The sequence below is a fragment of the Podarcis raffonei genome, chromosome 10 (assembly GCF_027172205.1).
Source record: "Podarcis raffonei isolate rPodRaf1 chromosome 10, rPodRaf1.pri, whole genome shotgun sequence".
NCBI classification, from domain to species: Eukaryota; Metazoa; Chordata; class Lepidosauria; order Squamata; family Lacertidae; genus Podarcis; species Podarcis raffonei.
The window spans coordinates 63,238,732-63,262,097 of NC_070611.1; the positions used below are offsets into that span (position 1 = coordinate 63,238,732).

Consider the following 23,366-nt stretch of genomic DNA (forward strand, 5'->3'; position numbering starts at 1 on the left):
ATGTCTAGGCTAGGACACATTCATCTGACGAGACACACATTTCTTCGATTACCATGAGTGCTGCAATATGGCGCAAGAAAAGCATAAGCCATTAAAAAACAACATATTTCTGGCCAGCCACATCTCCCTTCCTTCATCTAGTCTAGTTTTATGGCTTTCTAGACTTCTCCTAGAGTGCAAAATCACTGGTTTTCAATAGCTTTTCAGCTAAGATTAAGTGTAAAAATCACAGTATTTTATTCCCTAACCGTTCCCCATCAATTAAACAAGAAAAAAATGCATTAGGAAATTATCAAAGGGAGGAGAAAATTTCAGGGTAAGTCTCATGGGTGGCATGCAAGCTTTTTGTTTTTTGTTTTTCCTTGCTGCCTTTTTCAGTGGCTGGGAGGTGTTTGTGGGTGTCCTTTCATTCTACAAAGCCTCTTTCTTGTGCTCTGCACTCTGCAGCCTGCCTGGGTGCCCATGTTTTGATGAAAGCCCAGGAAAGAATGTCATGATGAGGTAATTTCTTCCATGGGGCTCTTTCAACTCAGGAAGCTTGAGCAGTTGGGGAGGCCTCAGAGCACCGGACAAAAAGTTCAGTGGAAAGAAACACACACACTCACATTTGGCCACCACCCAATGGGAAGCCAAATTCAAAACACTGCAAGGATTGAAATTCTGAAAAGATTGCACCTTTGATGGAAAAGGGCCGAAAGCCTCTTTGAAATGGGAAGACAACTTTGGAGAAATCAGAGTTCAGCAGTGAGGAGGTGGCACTTACACCCCTTCCTGAGGATTTCTGCCTCCTGCTAAAAACCTCCCATGTTTTGGTTCTCTGGTGAAGCAACCCAGGAACATCCTAAGGCTTTCTTGGTTTTCTTTACATCCGCTTTCAGCTTACTCTGTTCTCGGTGCAAAGGCATGCTCTTTGGCATAAACTGGAACAAACCCATGCAAACAACATTCCCCATATTGTCCAAAAGGGTTTTATTCATGCGCGTATTTTGCTCTTTAATAAAGTGCATCTGCTTAGCAGGAGCAAGACAAAGGAGGTTTCACAGACGGGGAAGAGTGCTCTTGTGCTTGCGGGATTCCCACAGGCATCTGTTTGGCCACTGAGAGAACAGGATGCTGGACTTGATGGGCCATCGGCCGGATCCTGCAAACTCTTCTTGTCTCCTTATGTCAGTGGATGCAATCCCACTCCCCACTCCTGTTTACTGAACACATAACACCTCGATTTTCATGATGTGATGTGGGGACAGCAAAATGCCGAATGTGAAGAAGTCAGAACATGGAAAAGTACTGATACCCATTGTGGTGGAAATTCCAGTTGAGGGCTGCCATTTTGGGCAACATCCCTATGTCTGATGCATAGCCAGGTGCATAGCTTTGATTCTGGGTGGGATGAGTCAAGGGAAGCCTGCTCATTACTCTAGCAATCTCTTGTCTCTCCTTGATGGAGGGGACAAAGCCCAGGTCATGTGTTTTGCATACGCAAGGTCCCAGGCTGAACTCCTGTTCCCTTTAGCTCTAAGGATCTCACTCAGGTGGTCTTTGTCACCCCTGCTATCTGTGCTAGAAGAACCATTGGTGTGACTCCATATAAGGCAGTTCTGCATAGCCTTGAAAAAGGACGCAGTCATGCCCCAGAAGTCTTCTATTTCACAGAACCATAGAATTGCAGAGCTGAAAGGGACCACTAGAATCATCTAGTCCGAACTCCTGCAAAGCAGGAATCTTTCGCCCCAAATCAGGACTCAAACGCATGACACTGAGATTAAAAGTCTCATGTTCTACCGACTGAGCTATCCCAGGGAGGTCTTCTATTTGAAGGATGGAAGCTCATTTTAGTAGAGAGGACTTTGGCTAACTAAGTAGTAGCTTGTGTGTGTGTGTCCAACAACATTTGAAGGTCCACAGATTTCCCAGCTCTGCCAAAATATTATATAAAAAACACCGGACCTAGGTCTAGCATCTCAGCAGTTTCTATCTCCAACAACTGTTAATCATGCACATGGAAATCCATTCCCCATGCTTGTCATATAATTCAGTGATCAGACGCAATTTTGTCCAGCATCTCTCTCTGACGCTAGTGTAACTAGGCCAGTGGCTGTCAACTGTGACACAGTTGCGTATTATAAACAGAAATGGGTCAGGTAGAGAGATCAGCGATTGAGGAGGGGATTGCGCACGTAGAGAAGTTACAGGATCAAAAGGAGGTGGAGACCTGTGCTCGAAGGTATCCACACAGTAACCTGTTTTCAAAATATGTTGGCTCTGTGTGGACACTGCACCATAGGCGCTAACTCCAGGAGACATGGGTGCTTCAGAAGTCACATGAATATAGTTGTGGGGGCCAGGCACCCACAAAGTCAATGAGAAAAGCTGCCAGTGGCAGCAGCGCTGTCTCCAAGAGAGAAGCAGTTCAGCTGTGCCCTCCGCAGCCAGTGAGTAAGGCACCTTTTTCCTGGGAGGAGCAGAGGCTCAGACATGGAGGCAGAGGCATGTGCAAGTGTGTGCATGTGACGCCGCATGTCCACATTACGGTGGTGGGCACCCACAACCCTGAGGGCGGGTTAGCACTCCTGCAATGCACTATGAAACCTCCACAGAGAGGATCAACACTGAATCTGCTCTAACACCTTTGTGGCTGCCATGATCTAGCTGGGTAAGGTTGGGGGTGTGTAGAATTGACCAGGTGGGTCCAATGTAGTAATCCTTGCAGGACAGAATGGTGCCTACCCCCTTGAAGGAGGCAATGGTATTTAAAAAGAAAAACACATTGGAACCAGGAGTTTGTAACACCTAACCCCCACCCCACCCCAAACCAAATAGCTGCATGAGAGATAATACTTGAAACCCATTTCTAAGCATTTACCATGTGAGTAAAATCCACTCTCCGTTAAAAGCTACAGACGTTCTCTTTTGTGGCTTCAAGGGGGTGTTCCTGTCATTATCTGGCTCACTGTTTTCTGAAAGGGAAGAGGGCTTCCTGCCCCCCAGCCCCAGCCCCATAACAAGAAGTAAAAAGCCTCTATTTGTATGATAGACCTACTTGGTTTTGGAAGCTGGTCTATTTGGAGAGCTTTTAGCACATGGCGGTAATTTGTCAGGAAATGGAGGTGTTTCTTGACAGAAGCAGCTGCTTTTCCAGTGGGTCACTATAATATGGCTTATGAGGCCCTATTTCCCACCACTGTAATGAGGCTGAATGGTGACTGCTGATCTCTGGAGAATGCTTTGAATATGGCAGGAAATTGCTTCCCTTCCAAAAAGCAAAAAGGAGAGAAAAAGCATCAAACTTCTGCGGTTGGATAGTCAAGCCAAGAGACCGATTTGCACAGATAATCCGTGCTATAAACAGCAACAGATAGCAGAAGGAGTTTTCGCCCCAGTGGCAAAGTTAAAAAGAAGAACCCCACACGCGCGGAGGTTGCTCAGAGATAACAGGGAACCGGTTTGTGGACTTTCAATGAGCGCTTGTGAGGAGGGAGGAAAATGCCCCCCAAATACAGGGTCACGCAATCCTACCCACCAGCTCTTTAGCTTAACAAGATAAATATAGCTTTCCCTCTAGGTTTGATGTTTTTTGGGGGGGCATTACACTCCAACCCTGTTGAGGACTGTAGAAGGAAGGGCGGTATCTCAGTAGCGGGGCATGAGGAATGTTCCACGTTCAATTCCCGGCACCTCCACGTAGGGCTGGGAACATCGCCTGCCTTGAAACCTTGGAGAGCTGCTGCCAGTCCACGCAGACAGTACTGGGCTAGATGGACCAGTGGTCTCACATGGTACAAGCGAGCTCCCTTTGTTCCTAAGCAAATGTTTTATATTAGTCTCTCTTCTGTATTTTAAAACTCGCAGCCTCCTTTCCAGCTTCCATAGTGCTCTGCTCCATGAGGAACTTCACATGTAAACAGGTGCCACACTTAAGGTTTCCTGATGTTACAAAACACAAACCAGCAGCTGCATCGCAGTCTTGGGTGGATCATTGGCAAGAGCACCAACCATTCAGTTCTCTCTTGCCCCTCTTCTAGGTGATTGGTGCTCTTGCCACAATGATCTGCTACAAATAACTGGTGCCTTTGCCTGCGGGCGATTGGTGCAGTTTCCAGTTATCTGAGCAGGGCTGTATGTATCGAGCTCTGATCGCCGGATAGGGCTTTGGCCTGGGTGAGGAACTGCTCAAGCTATGGATTGCTCCTGAATGCCCAAACAGCAGCTGCTCGTGCAACGATCCAAACCAGCTTTCCTTTCTCACAAGCGGGTGTCGCCGTTGACGGACGCCTCTACGCAATAGGTCTCTCCTTTGTTCAGTTCAGGCGCTGGCAACTTGGCGGCAGACAGCTCACAGTTTTGGGTTGCCGTTGCCTCTTCCCCGCCTCGTCTGAATCGCTTTGCAATTAAAACGCATAGCACGATGTACAGGAGGCAGGTTGCACCTCTTATCGAGAGAAGGAATCCCACATAGACGTTCCTAGGAGTTGGGTACACAGAACAGCTCAGTGCAACAGAACTTAAAGAAGAACAAAAGATGTCATTTAGCCAGGCTAGGGCCATTCCACTCCTCCAATGGAGATCACTTGGGGGACACCCCAATTTGACGTAGGTCTTGGGTGTTCTCTGCTGGTTGGCTTCACCCTTAGAGACACCAGAGTGCTATTTGCGTGGCTTATCCCAATGCCTATGGCCAAAACCTACACATCTGTAACTAAAAAAGTTGTGGCCTTATTTGATCCCATAAAACCAACATCCTGCGTACTGTCTAGTTTGGTGGTTTTCAACCAATGTGCCGTGGCACCCTGGGGTGCCTTGAATGATGGTCAGAGTTGCCGTGGGCAACGCTGGTCTCTATCCCTCTTTCCTTCCCTCCCTCCTGTGATACCCTCTTATGCCTCTGCCCCCCAAAGGCTTGCTTGGCTGTTTGTTGCAGCAGCCCTGGCTACAAGCTCGCCAGGCAAATGGTGCCTCTGGGGCTGGCCAGGGGGTGCTTCCCAGGCCCCTGTGGGGCAGTGTGAGGAGGCACCTCTCTTTGGGGCGGGGGGGGAGGTCAGAGACCAGGGGTGGCAGCAGCGGCTGCCCGGAGGACTCCCAAGGAGAGGGGAGAGGAGAAGGGGCTGAGGGAACACTCTAGGGCATGGGTAAGGCCTGGGGGCTGGATCCAGCCCAATCACCTTCTAAATCCGGCCCGCGGACAGTCTGGGAATCAGCGTGTTTTTACATGAGTAGAATGTGTCCTTTTATTTAAGATGCATCTCTGGGTTATTTGTGGGGCATAGGAATTCGCTCATCCCCCCCCCAAAAAAATATATAGTCTGGCCCCCCACAAGGTCTGAGGGACTGTGGGCAGGCCCCCTGCTGAAAAAGTTTGCTGATCCCTTGCTCTAGGGTGTTTGAAAAGGGGTGAGGGTCTGCCGGCTCTGCAGACAAGGGGTGCCATAACTGGGCTCCTGAGCCCCACAGGGGTGCCGCAGAAAGAATGTAGTTGGTCAAGGGAGCCATAGACTCAAAAAGGTTGAAAACGTCTGGTGTAGTTATTTAACTCCCAGAGAACTGGGTGGTTACAGGGCCTTGACCCACAAACAGTGCAACAAAACTTAAGGAAGAACAAAACAAGCCATTTAGCACTTTTTTGGGGGGGGGTTTGACATACTTAAGAATTCAAAGCAGTTGGTGGTTAATCTACCCCAGAAAAAGTGGGGCAGGGAAGATGTCAAAGGAACTCATTCTGAATAGCTCGGTTGGAGTGTGGTGCTCATAATACCAATAACCCTTATGGGACAGCCATATATATCTGCATTGCAGGGGGGTTGGACTAGATGATCCTCAGAGTCCCTTCCAGCTCTACAATATGATTCTATAATGACCAGTTGGTTTCTTCTATATGCAATTACCCCAGCAGCTGCCAATGTGGGGGAGTGGTTACAGTGCTGGACCAGGACCAGGGAGAGCAGAGTTCAAATTCCCACCGAGCCATGAAGCTCCTTGAGTCACCTTTACCTACCGATCACTCACAACCTCTCCTTCCTCACAAGGATAAAATGAGGATTTTTGTTCTCTGCATTGTGAAGTTGTATGAAATGCAGAATCTTAATATATTATCCCAATAAATAAATGAGAATAAAGTATTTTGTCTTTTTGGAGCTTCTTTCTTGGGACAGGCTGGGAGAAGCAAGGGATATGATTGAGACCGTTTAAGAGGTTTAGAAACAGGGAGGGAAACTAACTTCAACTGCCTTGCATATTAGTAAGATGAACCAACTCTCACGTCTTAAACAAATGCCGTAGGAGTTTCCTCTCCCCCTGAGAAAGGAGCCAGTGTGGTGTAGAGGTTAAGAGCAGTAGACTCGTAATCTGGTGAACCGGGTTCGCTTCCCCGCTCCTCCACATGCAGCTGCTGGGTGACCTTGGGCCAGTCATACTTCTCTGAAGTCTCTCAGCCCCACTCACCTCACAGAGTGTTTGTTGTGGGGGAGGAAGGGAAAGGAGAATGTTTGCCGCTTTGAGACTCCTTCGGGTAGTGATAAAGCGGGATATCAAATCCAAACTCTTCCTCTCGGTTTTCTCACGCTGAGAATGCTTGCACGAAAACAGAGAGGGAATCTCAGCTCCCATTGAGACTCACCTGAACATCTCTGTGCTGTACGCTCTGCAAGACCCCGATTCGCCACAGCTTTTCACACCCCATTTCAAGCAGGTTGTATCGATTAGAGCTCCAAAATAAAGAGGCGCAGGAAGTCCGCCTGAAAAGAAGAACCACCAGCAGTGACGTGAGCCTGGTTCGATCTTGGCAACGTGATTTTTTTCCAGCGAGAGTCAGAAAACGGCTGGGGCTTCGTGGTAGAACTTCACATGCAGAAAGTCTTGAGAGTTACTGTGTTTTTCGCTCTATAAGACACACTTTTTTCCTCCTAAAAAGTAAGGGGGAACCGTGTGTGCGTCTTATGGAGCAAATGCAGGCTGTGCAGCTATCGCTGAAGCCAGCACAGCAAGAGGGAGAGCTGCGCAACGCCTCTTGTTGTGATGCCTTCACAGCGATGCACCATGAGGGACGGAAGGGAGCCCTTACAGAGCCCCTTCCATCCCTCATCCTGCTTCGCTGGGAAGCCAGCAGACCAAGAGGCACTGCGCAGCTCTCCCTCTTGCTCTGCTGGGTTCAGCAGAGCAGCGCAGCGGCTCTTCAGCGAAGCGGGAGGAGGAAAATAAGGGGCTCCATAAGGGGTAAGTCTGATCCTCCGTCCTCCTCCCTCTTCAACAACATTTGATTCAGAATATTTTTTTTATTGTTTTCCTCCTCTTAAAAACTAGGTGCGTCTTATGGTCGGGTGCATCTTATAGAGCAAAAAATACGGTAATTCCCGACTTCCAGTTTTTTTAAAACAACAACAATAAGGGGGATAGAGTACAACAGAGGCTGACCCGGAAGAGAAGGAATCTTTGATATCAGTGTGATATATATGGGAAAACTCCATCCCCACTGTTCTACAGACTTTGTGTCGTCTTTGCCCTTAACTTTAGAACACACTACCTGGAAGCCTGTTTAAAGCAGTGGTTGCCATCATGGTCACCACCTATGGGTGCCTCTGTGCCTTCAGTGGCCTTGCCTGCCACCCACAGCGTTCCCTCCTCCCCCACCCCTGGAATTAGCTTTCCAAAAAGCAGTCTATTGTAGGACGTCGGACCCCTGCCTGAAGCCCTGGAGAGCAGCTGCCAGTCAGTGTAGACAATACTGAGGACAATACTGGCCAACGTAGAAGGCAGCTCCCTTTGTTCCTTCCTCTGTTTCTGATCTTCAAACAAAAGGAAAGGGAAGAAACATTTACCGAGTGTCCTTCCACAGAAAGCTTCGAAGCCGACAGCAAGGGATTTTAATTCTGGAGAAACCGATCTGAAGAAAACAGGATGCAGAAGTTCAAAAATTCCCTTCGACATTAATCAGATACACTTTGCTACAATGGCTGCAGTCCAGAAACATTGAAATAAACGGAATGTCGTGGCTCAAAAGGATATGGGGTTGTGCAAGCTGCAGAGTGTTAAATAACTGGAACTGCAAATTTTCAAGGGCAAGACTTACACCTCTCTTGTTAAGAACCAATCAATCCACTGGAATTAAAGAGGCCCAAATGTAGATTGATCCAAATGTGCAGAATTTGAAAATCCACAGAAATTATTTCGATAATGCTGTTGTTGTTTTGTTCCATGTATTTATTTAGCAAGATATATAATGCTTAATTAAAAAAAAAAACCCAACTCTAAGTGGTTTACACAAAATGGTAATAATATTGTTATTATAAAATATAAAATTATTTTTATTATTTTATTTTATTATAAAATAAAACTTTTTTTTTTTAAAAAAAAGTCTGCGTAATGAAATTATCAAAATATAGATAAAATCTACAGCTTTGAGAAGAAAGGTCTATGATGAAATTTCAAACAGATTCCTCCCAGGCTTGGAACATACATTACGTGGCACTTGTAAAAGTGCTAATTCCACAAATCAAAGTGCTTTAAGAGGCATGTGTGGGATAAGTCAATCCTTCCAGCACATTCGTTCCAAGCTCTTGATGTCTCTATACATTAGCAGTAACATCTTGATTTTGTCCCAGTAACAAAGCAGCAGCCAGTCTAGAATTTTGCTCAGTAGCAAATTGCCCAACTCAAGAGAGGAGAAGACTCCCGGAAAAGACCCTGATGTTGGGAAAGATGGAGGGCACAAGGAGAAGGGGACGACAGAGGATGAGATGGTGGGCCAGTGTTCTCAAAGCTACTAATATGAGTTTGACCAAACTGCGGGAGGCAGTGGAAGACGGGAGTGCCTGGCGTGCTCTGGTCCAGGGGGTCACGAAGAGTCGGACATGACCAAACGATTAAACAACAACAAAGCAAATTGGCAGACACTGCAAATCTTTGAGAGCAGAGATGTAATATGTTCCCACTGCAGCCTTCCACGCTAACTACACTTTCCAGACCAAGTGTAATGGGACAGAGAACAATTTAGCCGTTGCCTTGTGCCAGAGCCTTGAAGAACACAACTAAAAATGACCAAAGCACCCAATATACGTACTTGAATAGAAGTAAACGTAAAAAACAGAACACAGCAAACAAAAGGCTCTGCCCAGTGCCCAGGAAAGATGTCAAAGTGAACACCTGGTGGGCCTCTTTGCTGGGAGCCACCACTGAAAAGGCCCTGTCTCATGTCGCAAGCCTCCTGGCTTGCCTCTTAACTATTGGTGCTATTTCCAAGCATGTCTGAGCCGGGGCAGCTGGGGAGAGGCAGGCAGACAGACAGGTAGGAGAAGCATGCAGTGGGGGCAGGAGGCAGGCAAGCAGGCAAAAACTTCTTGTGAGCACACAGGTAGCAAGAGGTGAGCGAGTGGCCAGTTGGGAAGGGGAGGCCTGCACTCGGTTGTGCATGGCAGAAGAAGATGCGCTCCACAGCAATTCAATCCTATGCTCTAAAAGAGCACCTTTGAATATGAACCTTGGGGCCCTGGTAGTTTTGTAGAAGATTTTTGGAATCCTGATCGTAAATGCCTTTAGGAAAAGGAGAGCCAATGTGGTGTAGTGGTTAAGAGCGGTAGTCTCGTCATCTGGGGAACCGGGTTCGCGTCTCCGCTCCTCCACATGCAGCTGCTGGGTGACCTTGGGCCAGTCACACTTCTCTGAAGTCTCTCAGCCCCACTCACCTCACAGAGTGTTTGTTGTGGTGGAGGAAGGAAAAGGAGAATGTTAGCCGCTTTGAGACTCCTTAGGGTAGTGATAAAGCAGGATATCAAATCCAAACTTTTCTTCTAGCAAAACGGCTATATTTTGTCCTAGATTTCAGCTGCAAGCATTCATATTTTTGGTGATGCATCCCCCACCAATGTTGGTTACAATTATTATTATTATTTTCAAGCAGAAAATGGCACCCTTGTTTTTGCAATCCAGGGGCATTCTGCAAAAGCAACCGCTGAAATGCAGGAGATTCGATGAACTGTGCTGCGGGGCTGACCTGCCCCCAAACTTGATGGAGACAAACAGGGGGATTTTTAAAAAATGTGCTCACCTGAACATAATCATATACGTTGGAGTTCCTCCCAAGGAAAAACCAAACACAAATAAGAACGTCAAGGCTAAGAAATAAGGGAAGTTTTTAGTACAACTATCCCTTGGGCATTGACCCAAAACTGCCGATAGATTTCCAGGACCCGAAACTCCCACACAACTGCAGTTGTGAAATACCTGCGAGAGAGAAGAGGGTGTGCGTCATTACCAGGGTGTCTTGCATTTTTTCACATTCCGCACCTCCGCTCCCTGTGGATTTCCCCCTGTGGGCAAAACATGTGGTACAAGATGTCCTGAACCCTCTGCAGTCTATCTAGTTGAAATGAAATACTTTATTGTCACTTGTATAACTTGTATACAGTGAGATTACACAAGCACCCCCCACTCAGCTCTCTTAGTCTTAATTCCCCTCGTTTACTGACGCACACACACCAAACACAAAAGTCAGTTGCCCTGTTGTTATCTTTTCATTCAGCAGCCTAACAGGCCACGGATAGAAGCTGTTCTTTGCCCTGTTGGTGCGACTAATCATGCTTCTATATCTTCTGCCTGAGGGCAGGAGATCAAGAAAGTGCTGGCCAGGGTGTGAATCATCCCTCAGAATTTTCCTCACTCTCCTGAGCCAACGTTCTTCTGCAATGTCATCCAGTGGATTCACGGGACAGCCCATAATATCTTGTGCTGTATTCACCACCCTCTGTAGGCACTTCCTATCAGTTGATGTCAAACCAGCGTACCACACCATGATGCAGTATGAAAGGACACTTTCTATTGTGGTAGAAGGTGATCATCAAATGTTGATTGACATCATTCTTTTGCAGTACTCTGAGGAGATGGAGTCTCTGTTGGGCTTTCTTAACCACCTGGGTTGTATTGATTTTCCAAGTAAGGTCTTCACTGAGATAAACTCCTAGGAATTTAAAGGAAGAGACTCTCTCCACACAGCCCTCCCCGATGTACAGCGGGGCTAGTTCTCCTCTCTTCCTCCGAAAGTCCAACACCATCTCCTTTGTCTTGCTTATATTAAGGTACAAGTTAATATCTGACATATTCCAGAGCCAAAATAGAGAGAACTATACAGCATATCTGCCAACCACAGAAGCCAATCCCAGCTTCTGTTTGCATCCCAAGATATCCCCTTGTTTTGGTCTGGTATTCTAGCACAAGTCCTCATGCCAGAACGCCGGACCAAGTGACCCTCACTATGGTGCAAGTCAGCAGGGCTGCCAGAGGGTAGGATCCAATACAAAGGATTCAAAATTCAAGAAAGGAGCTTCCGACCAAACTTTAGGAAGAACCTCCTGACAGCAAGAGCTGCACCTCAGAAGGTGACGGACGCTCTTTCATTGCAAGGTTTTAAGCTGAGGTTGGATGGCCATCTGTCAGGGCATCTCCAGCTGTGATTTCTACATTGAGCGGGGTTGGGCCAAATGAAACTTGGGGTCCCTTCCAACTCTATACAATCCTACAAACACATGAACCTCTTAAGAAGCAAACCTACAAACAGATATCTGTGCTTACCATATCTTTTCCACTTCCCACTGATGCTTTGCAGCCAGCTAAACATGCGCTCATGTAGGTGACCCCATTGCTTCCACAAACGGGATCCCAATGGCTTGCATCACAGCTGCAGTCAGAGTTGCAGGCAGCTAACGATACTTCCTTAGAGAAGGATGGTTCTTTGATGCTAAAGGGAGCAGAAGCAAAGCCTTCAGGGAAAAGGAAAACAATGCCAACACACACATATACACAGTCAGATGGGTGGGGAACAAGTAATAAATTGTTGTTATATCTGCATTTTGGCAAAGCATGTTTTCTCAAATACAACCCATTTTTGCATGTTAGTTTCACCCATTTATTTTATGCAACAAAATTCATATACCACCTGATAGTGACGAAACCTCTAAGTCGGCGGTTCTCAGCCTGCTGGTCCCCACATGTTGTTGGACTACAACTCCCATCATCCCTGAGCTCTGGCCTTGCTAGCTAGGGGTGATGGGAGTTGTAGTTCAACAACATCTGGGGACCCACAGGTTGGGAAAGGCTGCAAAGTGGTTGACCAAAAAGCAAAACATCAGTAAAAGATAGTTAGCATGCATTCTTGTGCACATTTTACCCTCCTATATGCTCTGAGCCTGGTTTTGGCTGGGGAGGGCGGGGTATAAATAATAATAATAATAATTATACTGAAATGCACTGTAAAATTCAGAGTGGCACTATGATGGCTGCATGTTAGTTCTCATGTACGTTTGGGTAAGTCCCAGCCAGGTAGTAAAAGGTAAAGGACCCCTGACCATTAGGTCCAGTCGTGACCAACTCTGGGGTTGCGGCACTCATCTCGCTTTATTGGCCAAGGGAGCCTGCGTATAGCTTCCGGGTCATGTGGCCAGCATGACTAAGCCGCTTCTGGCGAACTAGAGCAGTGCACGGAAACACCATTTACCTTCCCGCCGGAGCAGTACCTATTTATCTACTTGCACTTTGATGTGCTTTCAAACTGCTAGGTTGGCAGGAGCAGGGACCGAGCAACAGGAGCTCACACCGTTGCAGGGATTCGAACCGCCGACCTTCCGATCGGCAAGTCCTAGGCTCTGTGGTTTAACCAACAGCGCCACCCGCATCCCCCAGCCAGGTAGATTCACCATTAAATGCGAACTCAGGAGACCGTAGATGAGTAGACGAGCAACAAGTAGACAGCAAAGGAACAGGCATGAAGAGACATCCCCAGCAGACGGTACTCAGTTAGATCATTACTCTTTATTAAATTTGTATATCACCCATCATCTGAAGATCACAGGGCAGTTCACAACATAAAATGCACCAACGGTCTGAGTCAGTATAATATGGAATCTCCCGCCCCACAGTCCCAAAAATGAATACGGCAACTTACCCAGAGTAGTTGATGTTCAAGCCAGCCACCTGGAGGTCATTGCAGTTGAATGCAAAGTAAAGCAGATTAAGTAGGAAGGTAATCAGAAAAGTGACACAGGCAAACTTCGCCATAGTTGTCACTTGCATCTTGAACTTCTTGATGATAAAACCTCCGAGGAACAGTCCCACAACAGTAGCAGGTAAAAGCAACACACCTGGGGGGGGAGGGGGACATTGACATAGGTTGCATGTGGTTACACACACACACACACACACACACACTCACCCCCTTACCCCAGCAAGCCAGAAACGCAAGAACAGAGAGAGGAGTTTACGTACCAATATAGAAGATGGCGTTTGAAACAGGTATGTTAAATTGCTGTTCCATAAACTTTGGCTCATATGTTATCATGCCAACGACAGAATTGTACAGAAGGACAATGAGGAGTAAATAGACCAGGAAGATAGTGTCTCCAAGCAGCTTCTTCAAAGTGGGGAAGAAATCTGGAAAGGAAATATAATATATCCATATCTAAAATAAACATCAGCAAGTGTATTCGCAGAGGAAAGGCTGATGATCATCTCTACCGTCACCCTCTGGATCAAAAGCCATTGCTGATTCTGTCTACTGCTGAGCCTAATTTACATTGCCTAGATTTGTGTGTGTGTGTGTTCAGATTTGTAACTTCAGATCTACAGTGGTACCTCAGGTTAAGAACTTAATTCATTCTGGAGGTCCGTTCTTAACCTGAAACTGTTCTTAACCTGAGGTACCACTTTAGCTAATGGGACCTCCCGCTGCCACCACACAATTTCTGTTCTCATCCCGAAGCAAAGTTATTAACCTGAGGTACTATTTCTGGGTTAGCGAGTCTGTAACCTGAAGCGTCTGTAACCCAAGGTACCACTGTAGTTGCAAATTGTACAGATGGGAGAGAGGAACGCAGTGTGTAAAATGGTTCCATTCAGCAAATTGTTAGTTAACTCTTCTTAATGAGTTTTAAGTGAAGAATGTTAAGGATATGATCTAGGTCCATGGTCAAAATCTGAGAAGACCTCCTTGGAGGATGGAGTCCATGGCAAATACCAGCATGTACTGGGAACCAGGGCAACTCAAGAGGAATCCTGGGACCACAATTCATGAAGGTACCCCATCCAGGAAACCAGTGGAAAAAGAAGAAGAAGAAGAAGAAGAAGAAGAAGAAGAGGAGGAGGAGGAGGAGGAGGAGGAGGAGGAGGAGGAGTTTGGATTTGATATCTCGCTTTATCACTACCCGAAGGAGTCTCAAAGCAGCTAACGATCTCCTTTCCCTTCCTCCCCCACAACAAACACTCTGTGAGGTGAGTGGGGCTGAGAGACTTCAAAGAAGCGTGACTGGCCCAAGGTCACCCAGCAGCTGCATGTGGAGGAGCGGAGACGCGAACCCGGTTCCCCAGATTACGAGACTACCGCTCTTAACCACTACACCACACTGGCTCTCTGTATGGAACTGGGTAACTGTATGTACCCTGACTCAAGTTACTTGCTTTACATGCAGAAGGTCCCAGGTTCAAACCTTAGCATCTCCAGGTAGGGCAGGAAGAAAGCCACTGAAGAGCCACCCCCAATCTGTGTAGACAATACTAGATGGACCAGTGGTCTGACTCAGTAGAAGGCAGATTCCTGTGTTCCTTCCTGACATGCTTACATGGACATCTGCTTACAAAAAGAGACCGTGGAGACCAATTATCTGAATCACCACACATTTTTCACCACAGATCACGTCTGGAGCTGCTGTTTTCAAAATAGTAGGGGTTAATAAAAGGGATCGTAACCTTCCAATAATATTTGGGGTGTATGTTTATACTTTAAATTGCAATCACCCCAGAATAAGGACATTGTGTTTCTGGTCTACAAATCCCATCATCCCTGAGCACTGTGGGAGTTGATAGGAGCTGGAGTCCAGAAACATCTGGAGAGTCAAGTTTCCCTAGTCCTGTTCTATTTTGTTTAAGGAGATGAGTGCATTGCAAAAGTGGGCCACCCACAGAGCCAATTGCTCTTAGGAAGTGCGACATTAACTAGTGAAGGAGAGCCAGAGGAGGAGGAGGAGGAGGAGGAGGAGGAGGAGGAGGAGGAGGAGGAGGAGATTCAGCAGTCAACCTTTTGTTGCTTTGGAGATCTTCAGCCGTGGTGGTTTTGGAGATTCCATTTTGCCACAGCTATCCTTGGAGTTTCTGTAAACATCACCCGACTTCTTAATTATCCTTTCTTCTCCTTGTTTTGGCAAAGAGTAAGGCAGGAACCAGAAAGGGAAGGAGGCCACAATGCTGATGGCTCCACATAACAGTATTCCAAGCCACCAGGCACCAACCCAGCGCACATCCTTAGAATTTATTGTCAATGTATCTGGGAGAAAAGGACAGAGATTGAACTTTTAACCTCTTTAAATGAAAAAAAAAGATGATCTACATCTTTTGCTCTACTTTGCTTATTCATCACTTCAGTTCTCAGTTGGCTCCCAGTTTGACCTTTCACCTCTCCACTGTATGGTCCAGCTGATAAAAAGTTAGATGTGGACCTAAAAGATCTAAACTGCAATCACAGCTCAGTCATGGAAACCATGAGTGATTTCTCAGGCATATTGTAAGAACTTCAGAAGAATCCTGCTGGATCAGACCAAGCGCCTATTGAGTCCAACACCCTGTTCTCACAGTGGCCCATCCAATGTCTCTGGGTGTGTAGGCACAAATGCAATAGCACCCTTCCAGCTGTGATCCATACCAACTGATATTCAGAAATATTCTTTCAGTGCCTCACTGGGAAAAGGGATTGACCATTCAGCCACCCTAGGAATTGTAGCTATGTGAGGGGAATGAAGGTCTCAGCACCATTAAGAAACTACAGCTCCCAGGATGCTTTAGGGAAAGCCATGGCTATTTAAAGTGCTATAATATTGCTTCAAATGCATGGGGCAGATGGGGCCTGAGAGACAGGCTAAGTGGAGGTAACACTGCAGGAAGTGAAGAATTTAGGAGATGGAGGGTGTTAGCGCCAGAGAAGGGTTAAGAGGATAATATCCGGCAGCTGGAGAGATTGTAGGAGAATGTACTTAAAACCACAAATGGGAGTTTAGTTTAGTTTAACAGGGAGTCTGGGCTGAAAGCCTGAAATTTATTTGTGTGCAATAGTAAATATTCTAGGACGTGTCTATGGATGATAATACACAGCTTTCCTCTGATGGAAGAGAGCTGGTTGGATGCTGGGCTTGTCCACACCACAGCAAAATGTGGAACAGCACCTTCCTGTCTCCCCACTAATGTAAGGACATCCACAAGACATCTTACACATCCCAGTGTTGTCCTGGAACTTCCACCCTTTAAATGCAGGACTTTTCAGTCTTAGCCATTGCAGATCTTCCAAGGATAGGAAAAGCCCACATTCCCAGGAAGGTCTGGGACAAAACTGGGATGGGGAAGGGCGTCCTATGATTACATCCCCCTACATTAATGGTGAGAGTAAAGAGGTGCAAATCCACATTTTGGTTCTGCAGGTGGAGAAGCTCTCTGAGAACCTTAATTTTGTGAATTCCTAACAGGCCCTTTCTGCATCATGGGATGAAGTCACTGGAACCCAAAGCCTTGCCCACCTTCTTCAGTCTTCTGATGGCTGTGGTCCTTTGCTGAGACAATATTTTCCAGAGCTCAGGGCTCCAGAAGGACCTACTGGGGATTGTCTAGGGTCTGGCCTGACAATTGCTACCAAGCCACAGCAGAAGAGGACAACTGGCACTCAGCACTCGCTGGACAGGAGAGTCAACGTTAACAGAGATGAAACACTGGATACGATTATGGGTATTTGTTCCTTACCAGTATCTACCAGTCCAATGTCAACCCACAGATTAGCACAGTAGGATCCAAGCAGAAAGCCAGCTGAGGGTCCAAACATTCCCAGCGCTCTCACTATTCCTGTAAAAGATCACACGGCAGCACAGTGACTTATTTACAGTGCATGGTGAAGAAGATTATCTATGAAGAGAAGAGGCGATCTTTGGGCATGCTACTCTCTGCCAGGGTAGAAGGCTGGGCAAAAGCCTGGGTCATCTGCTGTCTGCATTGCAGAAGAACAGGGTGGGGAACCAGAGCAGCCTGCCAGGGCCCCTCTCCGCCCTACCAGAATGCAATCCCAACCTGATCAAAGACCCAGAATGCAATCCTATATATGCCTCATCTGAAAGAAGCCCTAGAAGTTCAGTGGATCAATTCTTCCAGGTAACTGAGAGTGGGAATGCAGCCACAAGTCTTTGGGAAATGCTGTGTTGAGACCTTCAAAAGGTGGAGTGAATCTCCATCCAATTACACAGGTGTTGTTGTGTTTTGGGGACGGGGAGTGTTTTTTTCCCCAGCTGGGGTTCTGGGGGGAAAGAATGGTAAAGGTAAAGGTAAAGGGACCCCTGACCTTTAGGTCCAGTCGTGACCGACTCTGGGGTTGCGGCGCTCATCTCGCTTTACTGGCCAAGGGAGCCGGTGTACAGCTTCCGGGTCATGTGGCCAACATGACTAAGCCGCTTCTGGTGAACCAGAGCAGCGCACAGAAATGCCGTTTACCTTCCCGCCAGAACGGTACCTACTTATCTACTTGCACTTTGATGTGCTTTCAAACTGCTAGGTTGGCAGGAGCAGGGACCGAGCAACGGGAGCTCACCCCGTCACGGGGATTCGAACTGCCAACCTTCTGATCAGCAAGTCCTAGGCTCTGTGGTTTAACCCACAGCGCCACCCGCGTCCCAAAAAAGAATGGTAGTCTCCACTAAAATCCATCATCTTGCTCCAATCCCAAGTACCCCAACTTGGAGCAATGCTATGCCATGACTCGGATCTAATCCGCACCATACATTACTCCTCCCTTGATTATTATTTTTAGGGAAGCAGTTTTTCAATGTGTTGGGAATGGCTGCTTCTTTGGGGGAAACCATGTGTCATTCTGGGATAGAAAGGATGGCAGCTAGCAATTGCAGGCCACTGTGAGGCTCTCCACTGCTACCCAATGATAGTTCCCCCAATTTTATTTTTCCAAAACCTGACAAAATGCTTTCTTTGATCAAAACCTGCAAATGAGGCAGGGAGGAGGCCCTTTCCTCTTCACACAAATTTTGCTCACTCTTTTATCTGTTCAGTTTGCCTTGGTGGTTGATATGCATTCTTAAGCTGCCTTGTGACTGAGAAGGCACAAATATTTTAAACCAGAACATAAACAGCCTTAAGATATTTTAAAGCAACCAATAAACAGCCAAGAGCTGGTAAGACAATGCAGACCTTCGGAAGGCTGCTTTTCAACCCAGTTCTGATCTTTAATGGGATGGGATCGCCTCGCTTATTTTACCTATGTAAAAGGCCGAGTTTTGTTCTGTGGCAAAATCATCAATGTACGACAGCCCCAGGGGCATCACGGGAGCTTCACCGATTCCACGAAGAATATTCCCAGCAAGGACAAACAGCCACAGGTAGGAGCTCGTCGATTTTTCACAGCCTGCGGGCAAAGGATGGCACACAGCTTGGTGAACGAATCTGCTGTGCCCTATTCGTTTTCCCTTGCAGGGCTATTGGCAGCTTCAAAGGGTCATGAGGGCAGAGATGCAAACTGTGGAGGTGGCACAGAGCAAAAGGTGGACTGCCACTGCCGTGCCATTGCACCAATGAAATCTAGAGCACCTGTCTCACAGCACTGTAGAGATGGAAGGGACCCCATGGGGCAATGCAGGAATCTCAGCTAAAGCAGCCATGGCAAATGGCCACCCAACCTCTGCTTAAAAACATCAAAGGAAGGAGAGTCTATGGATCACAGCATCTGCTGTGGCTGCAGAGACTGATAACTCATAACTGCTGCCTCCCATGTTGTTTTTGCTGCCTTAGCAGCACCAAAGTGACCTCCCCAGGGAGCAAGCCTGGGCAGTGTGTATGGAGGTCCTGGGCTGCCCAGATGACAAGACTCCCCTCTCGGCATCAGCGATGTAGCCCAAAGGAAAGCAGAGCAAGATGCTTGGCACGAGGAGCTTGGCTGCAAGAGTTGCTGGAAGGAGGTGTACAAGGTGCCATCCAACCAGTTTAGGGACTTCTGGTTTGCGTAGGGCAGGGGTCGGCAAGGCTTACTGGGCATGGGCTGGATCACTCCTGCGGAGATCCTCCATGGGCCAGACCAGCACGACTCAATGCCAAAAATCACGTCTGCACATGTCCACGGGGCCAGAAATCGCTTCTGCGCATGCCCAGATGCTGAAAATTGCAGGCATGCTTTTTGGCATCTGGGCATGCACAGAAGCTATTTCTGGTGCCACGGACATACGCAGACATGATTTTCGGCCTCTGGGCATGCGCAGAAGCAATTTCCAGAGCCGCAGAAGAGAGTCCCCGCGCCACGCTGCACCAGTTTAGCGCAGCGCATGGGGACTTGCCAAGCGAGCGGCTCGGTTTGGGGGCAGCTCATGGTCCAGTTAAACAGCCTCTGTGGGCCACTTCCAGCCCATGGGCCTTAGGTTGCCGACCCCTGGTGTAGGGTTAGCCCCTTAGCCAAATGGGAAATGACTGGCATGGGTGTCAAATGTGGCCCTCCAAGTGACTCTCCCCAGGCCACATCCCATCGCTGTCTCCCTTGCACCATCCATGGGTGTTTTTGCCTGTGTGGAATGTGTCCTTGAACTCTGATCACGCCTCTTGCTTGCCTGGGTGGAGGATACAGGTGTGTGCTGGTGTGTGTGTAGAAACTAGCCTACTGTACAGAGGTGCAATGAGCATTTGTTGTTCTGCCCTCTTTTGCCTCACCCACCCAATTGCATGCTTCTGCTTAGTGACCAAAGGCTGGGACAGCTGCAAGAACAACTACAAAAACAAAGTCAAAGAGACAAAGAAGAAGAAAAGCTGCTTGTACTATCACTATTCCATGAGCACTGAATGTGCTGAGTCTTCACTGAGCCTTTTGCTTTTGTTTCCCCCTGCAAATCTGTTTCCCGACTGTTTATTTTGGTTTTTTTATATTCCTGTAAACCTTGGAGTTCCCCATAAGTCTACTTGTTCCCCAGTGACCTGGTTCTGGCTTAAATCCTGCCGGCTCTCAGCCATCTAAGTTTGCTGTTAGAAAAAGGGAGCTCGCAAAGTGCACTGTGGACACTCGACCAGCTGAGTTCTCAGTTAAAGAGAATGACGATGGGAAACAGATTTTTCAGCTACAGATGTTCAATGCCAGCCAAACCTGGACACTGAAAACTGAAAGCCTTGGTCCGGCAAGCAATATTGAAGAGGAGCAACTGTGATAGCAACTGCAGCAGCAGCGGAGGGCATAGATTGATTGTAACTGTTAGTCACATGCTGGTCTGGATGATACCCAGCAGTCCCTTCCAAAGCTGCAATCCTGTATCCTGTGCAGGTAGGATGTATAAGAGGAAAGCTGGTAAACAAGTCAATCTAGTTCCTTTGCTAAGGGAATGGTCATGCTGTAGCTGTCCAGTTAAGTACCACAGTTTACATGTCCAAAGACATGTTGCCATAGAGACAAATGGGTGGGCCTTTCCTCACCTCACTTGGCTCACGCCACGTCAATCCTAGGATGGAGAACAATAGGCCAAGTGGAGCTGTGTGAGTTTTGGCTGGTGCTGGAAGCTGGATACCCAAAGTAGGGGCTTGGGGCTAACCAGATGAGGAAGCAAGATCAGTTAGGGTGTGAATGCTGTGAGCCCCTCCACACCATGCTTGGGTTGTATAGATGTGCAAATAAAGGCATATATCCCAAAGACACCAGCATTTCCATTGGCCTTCATCTGGGTAAGCACAGAAACCACTGAAGTCTCTTGCTGCTCGGAGGTCAATGTGCGTTTAGCAATATATTTAAAGCACATTCCAAACACACACATACACCCCAAAGAATTCCGAGAACTGTAGTTTGTTAAGGGTGCTGGTAATTGTAGCTTTATGGGGTAAACTACAGTTCCCTTGATTTTGGGGGGGTTGGGAGGTGTTTGGTTTGAATGAATGGTGCATATGCAACCATTGTTTTATACAGGGGTAGTTCTCTTATCGGGAACATGGCTACAATATTAGAGGGCTGTTGCAAGATAATATGAATTGTTCAGCCTGGAAAATCATAGTACCAATTGCTACATAAAGAGATGTTGGTGTCATAAGGCCATACAGCAACCTGCCCAAAAGGTGTCGAGGCATGAGAGAGACTATAAGCCTACATGATGAAATTATGTCCTGCATCTCTTCATGTGCACACCAAGAGACTGGGACACAGCCCACCTCGGGAGCCACCAAAGTTTTGCTTACCAAGAGCACTTGCATTTTGAAAACTTTCCCAGTCGTCTAGCACATGGTGGGGAGGAATGGTTGTTGAGCAAGCCGACACACTCGCAGAAGAATTGGTCACAGAAACCGCAATGCTCTTGTAATTGTAACTTTAAAAAGAAGAAGGAAGAAACAAATGCCGTGAGATGGAAACATGGAAGGGTTTAAAAATATTTGTTAATAATAACAATGATGATAATAATAATAATGATGATGATGATGATGATACTATTAACACCCTTTAATTCTGAGTGGTACATAGGAGCACAGGAGCTAACTTATATTGAGTTAAAGCATTGTATCCATCTAGCTCAGCAGGCAGGGTGTTCCTCCCAGCCCGACCCAGAAATGCCGCTGAAAATTGAACATGGTATCTTCTGCATGCGCAGCAGATGGTCTACTACAACCCTATTGGCAGCTGCTTTGTGAGGCAATGAGACAATTGATGGTTGCTTCATGGCAAATGGTGCAATGTCATAAGAATGATGCACTGCTCTTTTCCAAAAAGTTAGGAAAACTTCTTTATTTAGTTATTTACTAATTTTATGTCCTGCTTTCCTGGCAGGAGCAATGCCATTGCAACCAGACTTTGGGGCCTATGCCCTTGACCTCACAACCAAGGCTTCTCGACAACAGCCCAAATGCTGCCATGCCCACTGGCTATCCTTGATATCTGGTACACCCAAACTTCTCCAGCAGAGCCCCAATGAAGTGTGTGATATCCAAGCATCCCCTGCCGACAACACAGGGCCAAAACAAATGTCTACGCTGCCCAGCAGAAACTCTGAGGCTTCAGATATGGTTGACTCCACTCAGTCCAACTTTGAGATGCTGAGAATTGATCTGCTGCTTAATTATAGTCCTTCCCTCTACAAAGCATTCACAACACTCTGGTCCTCTTTTTGATGCTCATCTGTCTTAGCCCATGGACCACCCTCCCTGGTGACAGGCATTTCACTGGGGATGCTAATGTTGGTAATTGTTAATTCTGTACTTACCGCCCCATTATGAAGTGAGGCACAATTGACACAAACGATCCCATGGACATGATGAGGCACCCAACCGCTATCACCTTTGGACGATGAACTTTCGGCCCCAGGTAACTCACCAAGATCAGCACCAATAAGTTTCCTACATCAGGAGAAGAGATGTGATGAATTCTGGGGTGGGGGTGGTTCAGGGAGAGGCAGAAGGCCTTTCCACTGTGAAACTACGGTAGGTTACCTCCTGTGAGGGGTGCGGGGAAGGAAACGGGTATACCTATCTCAAAGCTTCCATCGATCAGTCCCACCACAAACGATGGGATTTCAAATCTCCTCTCAATCTGAGTCATCACACTCTTCATGTAGCTTCCCGTAAATGCTTTGGAGAAGAAGGAAAACGACAGCGCCCCGAGGAATATCTGGGGTGAACACAAAGGAAAACGTGAGTTGACAAAGGAGCTATTGTCTCAAGACAATATAACATCTCAACCACAGAGATAGAAACATACAAGTCTCTGGCCTCAAGGAGCTTACAACTTAATATGCAGGAGGAAAATAGAGGGAGACAAGGCTAGGGACCATGCTTTTGAACCATCTGGAATTTTTTGGCCATTTGTTGCAGAGAAAGGGAGGTTTTTACCTTTAGCTTTGAAACAGGGAGACATGCTCTCTTCACCAGGTGCGACCCATGGCTTTTGTCCAAGAATGGGGGGTTGTCTTTAGCTTGCTGCAGAACCATTTTTCCATCCATGACGCCGATCTTCTAGCTTGGGAACACAGACCTTTCTGTCTGGGGGGGAAATAGGAACAACAGTTATGTCATTTCCTTAGTGATAGCACTTCATGTATTGGACTGAGTCCCAACCTTCAGCATGGCTTCAGTTTAGGATGCAAAACAGGAGAACCAGCAACCTGGATTTGGATCTGAGCCCCCTCAGCTGTTTACACAGAGCAATGTCACATCAACAGGCTGCCTCCGTCAGAGGTCCTGGTAGTGCCAGGTTTATGCTTGCCTGGATAGAGAACACAGAGATGTGCAGCCACTTTTGGGTGGCTGGAATGTAGCTTACTGGACATAGGTAAGAGCTGTCCCCGTTGTCTGTTTTTGCAATTGCTTGCTTTTTGATTGCAGACCCGCTAGCCGTTTGCTCAAGCCCTGCTCCC

At 47.1% G+C, this 23,366-nt stretch overlaps 1 pseudogene; it reads right to left on the reverse strand.

The window, feature by feature from the left end:
• Positions 1 to 952: 952 nt before the first annotated feature.
• Positions 953 to 22,982, reverse strand: LOC128422861 (solute carrier organic anion transporter family member 1C1-like; annotated as a pseudogene).
• Positions 22,983 to 23,366: the final 384 nt, after the last annotated feature.